Source organism: Numida meleagris, chromosome 3 (assembly GCF_002078875.1).
Source record: "Numida meleagris isolate 19003 breed g44 Domestic line chromosome 3, NumMel1.0, whole genome shotgun sequence".
In the NCBI taxonomy this organism is placed as follows: domain Eukaryota; kingdom Metazoa; phylum Chordata; class Aves; order Galliformes; family Numididae; genus Numida; species Numida meleagris.
In genome coordinates, this window is record NC_034411.1 from 71,099,671 (window position 1) to 71,115,511 (window position 15,841).

At 36.7% G+C, this 15,841-nt stretch overlaps 2 long non-coding RNA genes across 2 annotated transcripts; one reads left to right on the forward strand and one right to left on the reverse strand.

Moving 5' to 3' along the window:
- Positions 6,702–11,407, forward strand: LOC110396974. The gene is made up of 3 exons (XR_002437422.1): positions 6,702–7,059; positions 9,108–9,205; positions 11,328–11,407. It is a non-coding gene; the product is annotated as an uncharacterized LOC110396974 (long non-coding RNA).
- On the reverse strand, positions 11,226–13,037 carry LOC110396973. Its single transcript, XR_002437421.1, has 2 exons — positions 12,852–13,037; positions 11,226–11,487 (listed from the first exon to the last, which is right to left on the reverse strand). It is a non-coding gene; the product is annotated as an uncharacterized LOC110396973 (long non-coding RNA).

The window sequence follows — 15,841 nt, forward strand, 5'->3', positions numbered from 1 at the left end:
TTTATGCTGAAATACCTGGGCTAGGTTTCTGTGCACTAGATTATGAAACAGCAGCCTTAGAGTTGCATTAGACCTGTGCTGTGTCTAAGCATTTCTGCTGAGAGACAAGATCAATGATGTTACATGAAACACGAAGCTAATGCATCTCTGTGGTCTGCAGGATTTGACTGAGTACAGATAGCCCAGCTGTTTCTCACAGAACATTGCATGACATGGAATTCATGCACCAGATGTACTCCTAGGTAACAGAGGTCAAATTTTTCTTTTATTGTGAAGTCCAAAATAAAGTTTAAAAAGTGGGAATGATTTACTGTCAATAAGTTTTGTGAAAGGAGCCAGTTCAACGGAAGGTTGCACGGCCATAGTTCTGATATCTTCTTTTCACCATGTGCATGTAAAAATAGTGATCAGAGAGTTTCAGTAAAATGTATAGTCATGATTTTTATATAAATATAAAATCACAGTCTCAGGATTGGAAACACATCTGGTGAGATCGAAGGCAACACCTTAGAATTGTCGTGAGTTGGGATGTATAGTTCCCTTATCGAACAACATCTGACATTTGTTTTTTGGGTTTTGCTCCAACGCATCCATTGGAAAACTATTTCAAACTTTTTTCCTCTTAACGCTTCTCCATTTTCATGTTTTGTAGATATCAGTAATAAGTTTTCCTAATATTCTTTTCATCAGAGAAAACACAAATTCTACACCTGTCTGCTAACATGTTGGCATCTATCCTCTGCATCTATGAGGATAGAACTTAGCTTCCTGAAACATGTAAGACCAAAACTCTACCTTCAGTATAATTTTACTATTACAAAATCTCATAGAATTTTTTACACTTTAGTCATATTTCCCAGCTCTAATGACAGTAGCTTCTTTGCTTTATTTCACAGTCTCATGTAACTGAGTAATATGAACAAGCCCTTTTGGCTCTGTCCTTTCCTCCTGCTCATAGCATTGCTATCACGATATTGCTATTGTAAATGTGATCTTGCACTTTGAATGATGAAATTTCTCTAATTTCTGTTATTCCAGATCATAAGTTTGTGTAGGTCTTCCTATGAACAATGAACAGTGTTCTAGTCCTCCAGCAAAAATGATGGTAAAATACAATATTGTGAAAATATTTTTTTTTCTGCCATCAGTTAAAAGAGATACTTCACTAAGAGAAGAAAGAATGGTAAAAAAGTTTTCACTGTGTGTTAAGAGGTGAGATTGTATCCTTCCTTCAACATCACATTCAAATATAAACCCTTGATTTCAGCACAGAACTAGTTAAAAGAAGCCACTGTATTGACAGAGAGGACCCTGAAAAAGTATAGATTCTTTTATCTCCTACATATAAGAATATGATATGTTCACAGGACTCAATCCAAACTTTATGTACCATATTGTTCATTAGTAAGACAGAACAGAATGGCTGAATGAGGATATAAACAGGCCATTGTTGAATAGCATTGTTGGATTGCTTAAGATTTGACTTGGAGTTGTTCAGATATTGTATTTCAAAATGACTCATCCCAATACCAGTGGTAACAAGCTGCATTTGGTTTCATTTATCAGTACTATTAAATAAAATACATTTTCTTTGTCCCCACTGCTTCTGAATACCTAAACAATACTCAAAGGAGAAAACCTTTACCCTGCTGAGTTTGATTTAACAGCTCCATATCATGCAAGGAAGTGTTCTATTCATACTTATCTGTTTGTTTATTTCTTGTCTACGTGGAGTTTAGAAGACAATACTTTCTCCTTGTTTTAATTGACATTTTGGAAAATCTGAAAGTACTTAATTCTTGACCTTTGTGCTGCCTACTACACACAGGATCATATTGTCCCTCTTTTGCATGAGTGAGCAATTTCTCCCCCTCTGAATAAGACAATGTTCTATTGCAAATTTTGCATAGGTATCCTATGTCCCTTTCAGAATTATTAAACCTTCACATGCAAAAAACCTAGGTCCTAGGTCCTAATCTGCCAACTCATTACAGATGTTGACACCTGACTGATGGCTGCCAGGCTAGGCTAATGGCATTTTAATGTAGACCCTGAACCTGGGCTTCTGATTGCAGTTGTGGTTAAGTACTTCATCTCATAGAGTGCGGAGGAGGACAGAAAACAACTGCTGGAAACAATAGACCATTTTTTTTTCTTCAGTTTTCACTCAATGGCATCAGTAATAGGGCTCTTTCACAGCATCAAAGAAGATCTGAGGTCAGAAAGAAGCTCAGGAGATTATCTGGTCCTACTTCCTTTCTCTAAAACCCTAGGGCAGGTTTTACTCATTTGCTCCAATTCTCCTTCTCTCACCTTCTCTCCTCCCAGGTGAATGAAGCTGAAACCAACAAATGAAAATCAGCACAACAAAAGAACAAAAAAATCCAACACCTATCTTTCAGTTTTAAGCCTCTGCTTTTTTCCCTATTTCTATGTGGTTCTGCATTGTTCTGGCTCATTGAAGAAAGCCTAGGTCATTAAGCAGAGCTGGCTAGTATCTTGCACAGGATCTCTGGGGGACTATGAGCCTGGAGCTAGAGACAACACTGATCAGGCTTGACTTCAGCATGGACACTTAATTAAGTTGTGGTGAAGGCATGTGTCATTTCACATGGCGAAACTGCATGACTGGAATGTTCACTTCCAGCTACCTGTTACAACATTCTATGATCCCGGAGTTACTCTGTCTGTTTTCACAATCCTTAATTGAAAAATGGCTTAGAAATACCAAGAAAGTTCTGATGATAATTGAAATATCGATTGAATACTGCTATTGATATTTTACCTTGGAAGATTCATAGGACTCTGAGGTTATTTCCAGCCCTGCTATTTGTTTTCACAAAATGGAAGCCAGAGGTTATTAGCTGATTTCTTATAACTAGAAACATTCCAGGCATAGACAGAGAAGTTGCAATAAGGTTCTTCTGAATTTGTAATTTCATGTAAATGGCAAAGAAAACCCCAAGCTTCTGAACTCAATTTTTATTGCAAGTCTCTGAAGACTAAAAATAATTCATTTTTAAAAGGAGTTCTGAAGCAATATTTTCCAGTATTAATGTTTTATGTAAAAATTTAAATAATGAACAATTATGAATAAAAATGAGAATTCAAGCACTAAAAATTCATTATGTGAAAGACTTGCAGTCTGGATGCTCTGGGCTCAAATTCGTAATCTGAAAGAGGTAAGAAGGGATTGATCTTCAGTATTCTCCATGAACATACCAATTACCACATGTGTGGGGAACCTGCCTATTCCTCTATATTTTTTTTTATATTATTAGGATTTTCTGAGCTGCAAAAACAGAGACTTCATCCCAAAAGACTTGGAAATTACTTGACACTTCTAGGTGTCCTTTTAGGTTAAAACTGTAAGACATGACTTAAATTCCCAAATAAGCTTGAATTTGCTAAGACTATGTTTTCAAATGAGTCCTAAAAATGCTGAATATATATCAATACACTCATGCCTATATTTCACACAATTATAGAATCTCAGAGGTTGGAAGTGACCTCTAGAGATCATCTAGTTCAACCTCCCCTTTGCTAAAACAGGTTCCCTACTGTAGGTTGCACGGGTAGGGATCCAGAGGAGTCTTGAATATCTACAGAAAAGGAAACTTAACTAACTCTCTGAGCAGCCTGTTCCACTGCTCCATCACTCTGACAGTAAAGAACTTAGAACTTCCTCCTTGTGTTAGTACGGAACTTCCTACGTTCCAGTTTCTGCCCATTGCCCCTTGTTCTAATGTTGCTCATTATCTAAAAGAGTCCACACCCATCAACTTGACTCCCACACTTCAGATATTTATTAACAGTGGTGAAATCGCCTCTCTGTCTTCTCCTCTCCAGACTGAAGAGTCCTGGGTCTCTTAGCCTTTCCTCATCTTTAAGATGCTCAAGGACCCTAGTCATGCATGTGTTAATTCAATGTACTTACACTGATATAGTATTTAGCAAAATAAAGTTGTATTTATAAAAATGTGGTACCATTTCCTGGACTGGAATAAAATCTGGATGGATACAGTAAGAACAAATTGTGTCTTTGATACTATTTATAACTTTTTGTACTGTTTATAAGAGCTGTTAACTTCCAAATTTTAACAATTTCCAAAATAATTTAAGCCATGTATGACTCCTGCTGAAAACAGAATTCTGTAGAATTTCTTTATGCTACTTGTATTTGTTTACACTATGAAGAATAAATGTTTCCTGAGGCGTAACCCCTACTTCAAGAAGCACTAACATAAAAATTACTAGAAAAATCTAAAATGATACATAAACTGAAAAACTATCAAGCTTGGTGTATGCATTTTTGGAAGGGCAAATAATTTAGCCATATGTGAGAAAGGTAAATAAACAGAATCCACATAGTGCCTAAAAAATCTTAAGAAGTATATTAGAGGAAAAAAAAAAACAACGCAAAACAGCTGAAGTTTGTCTTTTTTGTTGTTGTTTGTTTTTTCAGAAGAGGAAGACTTAACATTTATTTCCTTGTCATATTGGAATTTAAATTAGTCTTCATGTTGACATTTCAGACTAAAGACCAGCTTGGAAAAAGTTTTACTGTACAAATCTTTCTACAGCACTACAGAAAAAAGGCTTCAGAAGAAAATATGTTTGGAGAAAGTTTAATTCATATTAATCCACTGTTAAGATTCACATGGCACATAGCCTTAATTTGCCAGTGAAGAGCATGAAGTTTGTACTTACGTTGTCATACTGTTATTGCAGAATACAATCACCATTGACTAGAAAAGCCAATTAATTAAGCACTAATATGCAAATTTCATACCTGTCTGCATAGTTCTGTTACCATAAAAGTAAGAAATAATAATTTGATACTTTGAAAGTATAACTGTGCAGTAACAGTTGGGCTGTCCTAAAATCTTCTCTGAATAAACATGAACTTTTTTTATGAGATAATTTGGGAACGTCTAATCAAAGTATTGTATATAATCAGATAGTAAAATTGAACATTACTGAAAAAAATAATTCCAATCAAGCAAATGGGAGAGACAGTTTTTTACTATATTTGAACTGAAACTGGAGCATAACATATTAAATTATCCTAGACCGAGCTGTCATGAAAAATGACGTAGAACTCAAGAAATCTTTGATTTGTCTTACATTAAGGATGACATTGAAGTCTGAACCTCACTTGGTGTTTGATTTATGGTGTTCTTGAAGGAAGGAATTGAAATCCTCTATGTGGCGAAGTCAGATTTGTCAGGTACCATTCAGACGAAATCACTGGTTATTATATGCTTTCAGAAGCTAACCAAATGATTTATGCCCAGCTCTCTAAAGCTACTCATTATCACCACTGCAACCTCGAGTATTATGGTCAGCTTTGCAAACCTGCAGTGAGCACCTTCCATCCTTATACAGCAAAGGAAAAAGATATACCTGAAAGATGGGTATCACAACAGTGAGCATGCTCACAAAAAAAGCACACCTGCACCAGGAATCCCTCAAAGAAATTTTGGAAGATGGTTGTCTGGCAGTTTTCTCTATCCAAATGACCACAGGCTCATACCACTGAGCCTATGCTTTTTGTTTGCCACCTTCATAATCTAAATAGAAAATGCTTCAGGGCTGGAGCACGGAGGAGAGTCTGGAGGGAAGACACAAGTGCTCAAGCTCTAAAACTGGATTCTACCATTTCTGCAGCAAAGTGCAGATGCAGACGGCTTATGTGCTCTTTTTGATATTAATGCATAACAGGCTGCTTTTTATTATTTCTCAGCTTTGCATTACTGGATTTTGAGTAAACTATTCTGTTCTGTTTCAGAGCAAAGTTAAAGATGCAAGTTTAAATCACTGGAGTCACAGCTTTCAGTCTTCACCTGTTTGATTTTGCTTTCAAAGGGACTGCATGCATCCTCAGTCAGTTACCAGGTCTTAGCTGGAAGCCAGGATCAAACAGCTGAGAGATGATAGAAAACAGCTCCAGAAACTACTTCTCACTTATTCCCAAACATATGAGCTCTTCCAACCTGCTTGTTTGATTTTGGCATGAGGCGAGTTCAATTTAAGTTTTAGTCTTATATTATCAGCTTGACTCTGTCTTGAAAAGGAAATGCTCACAGAGGTATTGCTGGGAAGCAGTTTAGGAAACTGCTCCTTACTGCCTCTCTGCTGTAAGTTAATGGCTTCCAGCTGAACTAGCTGCTTGTCCCACAGCCTATCCTTTGCAAACCACTACCAGAGATGGACACAAACCCCATCAGATGTCTTAGGTGTCAGAACTAGGAGCCACTGTTTCTTAACAGTAACTTTATTGCTTTCTTGCTTATCTCCAAGTGAGTTCTTGTCTTCAGCTTTGCTCCTTCAGTGGTTTTTTTTTTTTTTTTTTGTGAAGCAGTGTTAGTGCTTCATAGTCAGTGTCTGCACTTCAGCTGGGAGCCATTAACTGACAGCTTGTGAAATAGTAAGGAACAATTTCCTAATTGCCTCAGTCAGTAGCTGACTAAGGAACTCCTGCAGCATGTGTTACAGCAAAGCCAAGCAGGTTATTTGGGTTATTTCAAACAGCCCTCAGCAGAGACTTTGGCTTTTCTGGTGTTATTTTTGTGGTGGAGCACAAGTCCTGTGATGGAGAAGGTATACATCTATAACAGCCCTCCTTTTTCAGTGACTTGCTCTTCACTCCGACACAGCTATCCATAGTCATACAGTCACACATGTGAGTCACAGGGATAGGAAGCCCTCTGTGACTGAGCTGTGAAGCCTTGCTAGCAGCCCAGAGCATACCCTGGACAAGCATGAGCATCACTGCCTTGTGTGCAGCATGTGTCTCTTTCCTTGGAAAGGCAGTGGAAAGATGTTAGCACCTGCGTTTTTCATGACAAGTTACCTATGGAAGGATGCGTGCAGGAAGAGAGCAAATTATGTTAAATTTTCCAGGCTCAGCAGCTTTGAAGCCACATCTCACAGGCTGATTTACCTGCCACGCTGCAGAATGGCCATGGCTGGGGAATGCTTCCCTGCTACACTTAAAGCTGAGCATCAGCACAGCCAGGAGTACGAGGGCTTTCATATTGGAAGAGTGGGGAACAAGTGAGTATATGTATCTGTAGCCTATTTTCCAGAGCTATGAGTTGCTAGACTGGGTTTATGATCCTATTTCCCGAAGGGTTTTGGTATTTCATATTAGGCATTTTTTTATCTTGCTACTTGGAGAGCACAGCAAGTGGCAGTTAAACTGCGTTGCTCTGGTTTTCACTGCTACAAGCTCTGTAACTGAGGATTTTCCAGTAACAGTGCTTTCTCACATGCTATGGTGAGCCTAAGTGGAGGTGCTCCTCTATCATGTACTATCAGAGCAGAGAGGAGCAGAAATGGACTACTTGAAATGTAACATCTAACTTAGAGCAATATCTGGAGGGCTGGCAATGCAGAACCAGAATTTGGCCTGTTATGAACTTGCATAAACTGAATGACTTCTTTATTTTCATGGATAAATGTAAGAGACAGAACCATTAGCCTGGAGATGAAAGTGCGTGATTGCCTCAATAGATCTGCATTCAAGAAACATGCATTGTACCTGCACATTAAAAATGAGAAGTGGACTTTTTAACTTGTGTCAGCCTGTGAAAGACTGATTTTTATTTCAGAAGCTTCTTTGTTTCAGAAACTGCTTATATTAAAGAGTTGTGGAGCTTAAAGACATTGGCTGACAGAGCAGAATTGGGCCCTTGGTTAAGATTTCAACAGGTCTCCAGGATGGAATGCAAGCAAACCATAAAGGGCAAGGCAAAGCTTGATTGGAAAGGTAGCTAGCTGTTCAGTTTCATGCATTAAATTAGGAGAGAGCTTAAAAGCTGTTAGTATCTGGGAACCAGGTGTCCAAACCCACCTCCCTAATGAGTAGTTCTCAAGAGTAATCTAAAGAAAAAAATGTCTGAGGACTGAACCTCACAGTCCAGTGTATGTATATTGCACTGCTAGCTAGTAACTGAAACCCCAGATGGCTTTGTTCTTCATCCTGTAAGACATCTCTGATACATTAGCATGACATAAGTGACCAAAACAGTAAATGAAAGCAGCTGTATTGGGTACTAAAAATGTGCATCATTCAGAGAGTGAACTACACAGGGATGTCTGATGTCCCAGAGTTAAAGTATCCTGCCATTAAAGAACTTCTATTGAATACACCGAACATTCCTAAATTCCTATCTCAAGCAAAAGGTCTTATATATTTTTACTGTGTGTTTGCTTGAGCAAGAGCTGGTTCTACTGGAAAAGATAAATAGCTGATGCTGCTCAAATAACTGTTCTAATTGTCACAAACTAATTAAGTGCTTTCAGCTGTGCCTATATTGTGCTATTATTTACTTGGCTTGTTCACACTCAGCTGTAGGTGGTTCTTCCAAACATTCTTGTATTTATTACTTTACCCCCCCCTTGTTTCAGTGTGGTTTTGAGAAGGTATTATGTTGAAAAACACGTCAAACTTAACTTTCACACCTTGACTTGTAAATAAAGGGGTAGAAAACATGCTGGTGGTCAGTGGAAAGGAATTCACAGAATGCAGAAGTGGGTGCTTGGGAGGAATAGTTACTCTTGAAACTTCAAATCCCTAGCTGCTTTCAAAGCAGATCCTTTCAGGGTTGGAGTGCAATTCTGAAGATCAAATAGCTGTTACTCTTCAGAATGTTGCTATCTTTATAGCAACAAAACTTTAGTTACAAAAAATATGTCGTTTCAATTTTCAGGTGAAGTTCTGAAAAGTGCCACTTGGGAACTCAACTTTTGCTTGTTCCTAACCATATATAAATTTATTAAATGTGTTAAACGATCTAGGTATTCTAGACTTCTCAAATTGACAGCAATCCAGTGTTTAATTCATTTCCAATTGTATTATGCCTGTATCTAAGTGAAGTATCCTTTTAAGAACAACTAAATACACAGCTTGTGTGAAGCAAACAGCAAATACTGGCAGATAATTTTGATTTATTAACTTCAACTAAATAACTAGACATCATAAGTTACAAATGATCAACAAATCCTTATAAAACTTAGCTTATCTGAAAAGAGTTTGGTTTTGTCAGAAAAAAAATGCACGTGACATTGTAATAAGGTTGTTCTCCTTGACTTTTAAACAGTGCTTCCTAAGCGTGAGGTAGCTGAGAAAAAGAAACACAGAGGTCCAAAGCTTGCCTACTCATTTATCCATCCGGGCTGACCCACTTCTTTCATGCTGGTAGGTATTTCTTACCTATGTTACAGAAAAAAATATAAAGTATATTCAGTGGTTGGGCTGTATGACCTCTGGAGCTCCTTTCCAACCTAAATTTACATTTCAGAAGATAACTAGTAAATACAGAAGATACAAAATCAGAGTAGTAATTTTTCTGCACCTGCTTTCCTCAGTGCTCAGTAGCTACACAGTTATCAGAAAATTCTTTCAAGTCACTGTTATGTTAGTGGAACTGTGCTTACTTTTAGAAGATACTGCTGGGAGTACATCGGAGGAATCTTAGCAGGGCCCAGCTCTTTCCTTCCAAAGTGAGTAAGGTCACATCTTAGTCTGTAATGGCAGAACTAGTCAGAAGGCAACATACATAGATGTATCAGTGTTTGAAAAAGGCCTGTGTTCTGATCACGCACTTGAGTGAGTGGACTAATGGTATACTTTACAGAACAGTATGCTAGCTCTGTAAGTGCTGTAGGAATAAGCATATAGGATTAGAAGAGTTTTCTACAAAATGCCTATGATAAGGAGAAGCCCTGATAGAGAGCATGAAATAATGCTACAGTGAAGACTTGGATTCCGCAGGAATACCTGACTCAGCTCTGAATTAACTAACCCATGTGACACTGGCAGTCTGAACACCACAACCCAAGGGTTTGCACAAGCTAATTTACCCTGTTTCCTTATTTAACTGTTACCCTCACATTCTTGCTGCAGCCTATCAAGCTAAGATAGACCCTCAGCCTCTTACTGGGTCTGGGGAAAAAAAAAAAGAATAAAAACTTGATGGGATGATAGCTCCCATTGTTCTCAAATTGCACCCAAATACGGTGGAAGAATTCCATTGCTGCAGCATGTGTTTAGTGGTTACAGTCACGGGCAGCAGTAGAAAATCCTTTGACAAATAGATGTTGATTACTTTTGAAAATGTCACCATCATTTTTTGCTGAATGCTTCTGTAAGGGGGATCCTTTATTTTCTGTAGTGCAGGAAAGTGATAGGAATGCAGTATGTATAACATTTATACATCATTATAATCATCATCATTATCATAATGTGTTATCTGTCTGGCAATCTGCTTGCAATATGAATAACAATTCTTCATATTGGTTGTGTTTTTCCATGAAGCAGATAATTATTGCTGGCAGGGAAAGGCAGCTTGGATTTAAGAAGGCACCAGATGTTGCTAAAACTGCTTTTAAACTCCTCTTTGTTGTTTTCTGGATCTTGCACCATGTAGAGAAATTGCAGCAAAGTACTGTTTCACCAGATCTGGTAGCCTAATCTCTTCAGCTGTTTTTGTTTCAGTTTAGCACCAGTGCCTGTGTTGTGGACATCCAAGGAAGCCTGTAAATCTAGTCCAGGTCCTCAGTATGGTCCACTGGCATCAATTAAAGATATTGATGGCAGCTAGTATCTTCCTTGTTGAGAACAACCATGACTGGGACCCATACCAAAAAGACAGCTCAGCTTGATGTAAAAGAACCTCCTAAATCTATTTAAACACCAAATGTCTTTCCTTTTAGCAAAATATTTTGCATTGAGTTTTGGCAGTAGAGGGCTAGGGTTTGGCACTGAGTATCAGCTATTTGGGAATGCATATATTCAAAACTGATCACCAGCTTCAGTGTTTCCTGTTTAAGAGACTTTTTCCACTTGCCCAAGACCTATGTTTTGCATGTGTTTGTCCTAGGTTCCACATTACCTAAATACAATTAATTACTTGAAAGCTCTTGAACAGAGATACAATCAAACATAATTTTCTTATAGATCAAAATAAAAATGTTGAGCAGGATGATAGAGAAGGAAATTGTCTGGATTGAACCTATAGCATGATTATGTTATGTGTGGCAAAAAACATTATGAGCACTCTACATTACATACACAGTAATGTATGGATGTTAAGCAGTAAACATTCTGAGTTATTTTTCTACTTTGATGTTTTGTTTTGGTTTTTTGTTAGCTTTCCAGCTTCCTAAAAAGTGGATTACATAATTTATTTTCGTTTGGAAATAGTAGCTTTCAGTTAGCAAAAGAACTTTTGATTTTATTTTACAGAGAATTTCAGATAGCCTAACATCACAGTAAGTTTCTTTTAAATATAAGTTGGGTCTGATTCTCTCTTTTACAGACACTAAATTACACAAGTATGATTACTTCTGTGATGTTTCAGTGAAGACATTCCCAGTTCCACTGCTGCAAGACAACAAGGAATAAAGTAAATCATGTAGATTTCAAATTCTTCAGGTTGTCCTGGGGTATAGTGCTAAAATGGCCAGGAGAAAGTTATCCTGAAAAGAAACAAAAACAGAACAAACCCAGTCCTTTTTTAACTTAGTCAAACAACAAAGTCCTTCAAAGAAATCATATCATCAAGCAGGTTTTTGCATTGATAAAACATGTAGATATCCAATTGAAATAATGATTTTGATTATATAGATAGCTATTTGTGTCCCACTTACATCTGTGAACCAGATCTTCAAATAAGACAGGTCAAATCACCCCCATGTCTGTATCTATCTACTGAACATTTTAGTATCTGTAAGTGGAGAAAAGTTTAGTGCAAAGAATAGCTAGAGTGTTAGAAATATTAACATTTCATTGTTTTTCTTTATTAAGAAATCTCATATCTCATATGTAGATGCAATGATCTCCTTTTCTAAAATGCTATGCCTAGAAGAAAAAGTTAAAGGTTAAGATCAAATGCAATTATGTGCCCCAGGAATAAAATGGATATACTTTAAAAGGATAGTTAGGCTGTAAATTCATTTAAGCTGTTAAAAATTACAAAGGAATATATAAAATGCAAATTAAAGGAGAAAATCTTATTTATCTCCCTTGTTTGTATGGTAATTGGCTGCTTTTAATGAATCAATCTCATGCACAGACTCCTGCTAAATTAGACTACCTATAATGTACTGTCTTCAAGTAACTTCACATTCTCATTATGGCCTCCCTAATTTCTAAAGTAAAATTAATATAATTAGGGAGCAAATCAATAGGTATTGATCTTGAGTTACTTCAATGGAACAAAAGAATAACAGATTAAAAGGAAGTGATTTTTGTTAGCATTGATTTTGTTAGCATGCTGAAACAACAGTGCTGAAGAATTAGATCTTAAAATATTTCTCTTCCCTGAATGATATCTTCTGAACATTTTATATCCTCTGTGAAGCAGACACTTTTGCTTGGCTATGTTTCAAAGAAACAAACAAAAACATTCCTTGTATTTGGGCACCTCTAGCATTATTTTCTTATTGCAAAAGACATTGACTATATTTTCTTTTCATGAGATCAATTTCAGGCAGCAAATTATTTCATCAGATTATGTTTCCTTTTCTTAGCGTAACTTAAAAGAGGGATGCATGCTGGCAAGCACTACTTGAATAAATCACTGGTAGTATACTCAAATATAATCAAGCATATAAGCAAGGAATTTGATATTTGTAATGATAAATAATGGAAGCATTCACAGAAATCAAAATACCAATGCTTTTCTGCAGAACCACTAACATTTCATGTTGAAGAAAACAATACTTCCTACCAGAAAAGAATAAGTTTTCTTTATTGTATGTGGGAAGGCATATTGCACTATAATGGCATTAGCCTGACATTTTGTTAGCAAGGTGTGAAGGGAAAAATAATATTGTGCTACCTCAACAGCTGAAGTCTGTATCCTAAAAGTTGTAGCTGGGGATCAAAATGTCTCAGGTGGTACCAGATGAAAGTATTGCTCCATGTTCCTCCAGAGTCTCTGCAGGGCACTGGGCTGCTGCTGCAGGTAGACTTTATCCAAACTCATAAGAGTATGTTGATTGAAGTCAGGCGCATTTAATTTGTTTTTCACATCTTAAAGTCTCTACAGAGCATAAACCCGTTTTCCTAGCTCATATTTCATTTCTGTATTTCACAGAGGCTTTATGATATGTGAACAAATTCCCTTGCTGCATGTGATAAATCTAAATTGCTTTGTTTAAAAAGGTAATTAATTTAGAGTTTTTCTTTCAATTTTCACACCATATGAACACAAATAAAAGCTTTTCATGGTGTATAAATTTATGTACAGTGATTACCCAAATGAGTGGCAGAAACAGCTGCAACTTAAATCTTTTCCCTGACTATTCTGCTTTACTTGAAGCAGAATTACAGATTCAAGTTACATTTCAGGCATTAATTTAAACATAATTTTGGTCAAACAATTGTAGTACATGTAAGAGGTGCTATAAATATTAGAGGAAGACCTTTTATGTTTTATTTGCAAATATACAAAAGATTTTGTGCTATGTAACTTTGCTTACTTAAAACAGATCTCTGAGAGAGGAAAGGCTATTTCACTACTTAACAGTATTCCAAATAAAGTTACACGACAATATAGTTCTGATTCAGTGTATTGTGTAACAGTATGAAAGTAAATAATACCTGGCCTTCTGCATGATGGGTGAGAAAGATGTTGCCTAATATTGAATTTTGTCATTGACAAATGAAAGAATATCTTCAACAAAAAAATCTTGGTGAAAACAAGGTAGTTATAATGTGATGTGGCTGATATCACCAAAACGTGGTATTTTTCTTGTATTAAGACACAACTCCATCCCGAGTAGTCAAGGAGAAGTTAGTGATACCTTAAATATTGTGTTTGTGGTTGTTTTTGTTTGTTTGCTTAGGTTGATAATTTAGGAAAAAAATTATATTGTAGATTAAACCATCTACAGTTGTGTAACAATACAACATTGCTAGGAAAACTGAGAGATTTCCTCTGTTCTTCTTATAAAATCATATATACTTACGCTGTTCTTTTTTGTTATTGATTACTCTCTTTCCTTGTTAAGAGAGATGAGATTACCTTATTAAATATTATTTTCAAATATGCTTAATATTGGACACTATTTGAATAAATGAAAACCCAATGATAACAAGTTTTTACCTGTGGCAAGATACGGGCATCTGTCCTGAAACCAGAATAATCTCATCCAAGTGCTACAGAATGGCAATTATTTTGATTTTAGTTTAACGGAGAACCTTAAGAAAAATCAATCAAGGGAAAAGATACCACTTTCAGGAACAGACAGATCCTGAAGCTTGATAGAGAACTGGCACTTCTTGTTGGTGTCTAAGAAAAAGAAATTGCATTAGAGGGCAAGAGTATCACTATCAGGATAATTTTGGGTCTCAGATTCATATTCTCTCAAGCTGAAGTTAATGGCACACTGAGGTACTTATCTCTGAGTTTGCTCACTGATAAAAAGCATTATAGGGAAGTGAGGATTTTTGTATTTTACTCCTTTGGGAGAACATTTATATAAGTTCCTAATAACAACTGATTTCTCTTTCTTTTCCTCTTTTCTTACTTTTTCCTTTCTTTTGCCATTGCCTTTTTGCCTTTGTCTTTTCCTGTTGTTTTTTGAAACACTAACTGAAGAACTGGTTTTGGGATCTCAACGCTAACTAAGCTGACTATGCTTGTGTAAGGCAAAAGAGTTAATATGTATTTATGCTAGGCTCAGATCGGTGTTTAAAAGGCAAGACCTAGTAGACAGTGCTAAATTCATTCTTGTGACCAAAAGGCGAACACCTAAATCAAAGGAGATTTGTTTTCCTTTTCATTGGAAAAGACTAGACAAATTAATGTGTGGCCAAGGCAATTAGAGCAGTATCACTGAAATTTAAAAAATGTTTCTTCTTGTGGTCTCTCCCATTCTCAATTTTTAAGGCATAGAAAATACAATACTTGGCCAGAGAAACAGACAAAATAGACAATAGCCAGGTGTCAACGGTTTACAGACGTTCGGGCTGGTTCTGTGACGAATGGGGCAGGGACCCACGAGCCCACGCCCTGGGAAAGGGAAAAGGGAAAAAGGGTAAGGAGATGGGCCTGGAAACAAAACAGCAGCAACGATCTGAGGAGAAAAAAAACTGATTTACTAAATAAGATATTGGAATGCAAAATAACACACTATAATACAATATAATTACAATTTAAGCTGATAAATCTAATACAGTGAGAGAGAGTGTCCAAAATTAAAGTAGGCCTTACTCTAATACCGACAGTGAGACGGCTGGGGAGAGAGATGCAGCCAGGACAAGAGACGGGCAGAAAAGAGAGAGCAGGTCTCATGATCTGTGAGTTTTTATCTTTCCCTCTAACTGGAAAATGGTAACAGGGGAGCAAAGTCCCCTGGGGAATGTAGTAGTCCTTCTCTTCTGAAAACCAGGTATATACACTGCATGATGTTATGACGTGGAATACCAATAACCGAAAATCACAAAACTATGACACCAGGATCATGAGAATAAAAAATAATTCCCTTGCAGCTTACATGCAGCTTGGAGGTGGGAGAAAGAAAGATGCTGATCAGAGGAAAAGAAGTTGAAAAAATTGGTTTCTAAAAATTGAAAAATTCAGAAGTGAAAGACAGAAAAAAAAATGTGAACGAAAAAGAAATGAGAAAACTGTGAATAATAACCAAGAAAGTACAAAATATGCAAAAAAAAAGAGCGAAGCAAGAGCTCGGGAGCTCCAAAATTAATGCCTTCTATTTTTTTTCCATGAAAACTACAACAGCTATGAAGAGCACAATAATATTATTTGATACAAAACATTATTTTTCAACATAGTCATCACCATTAGCTATGTGTTTCTTGCCA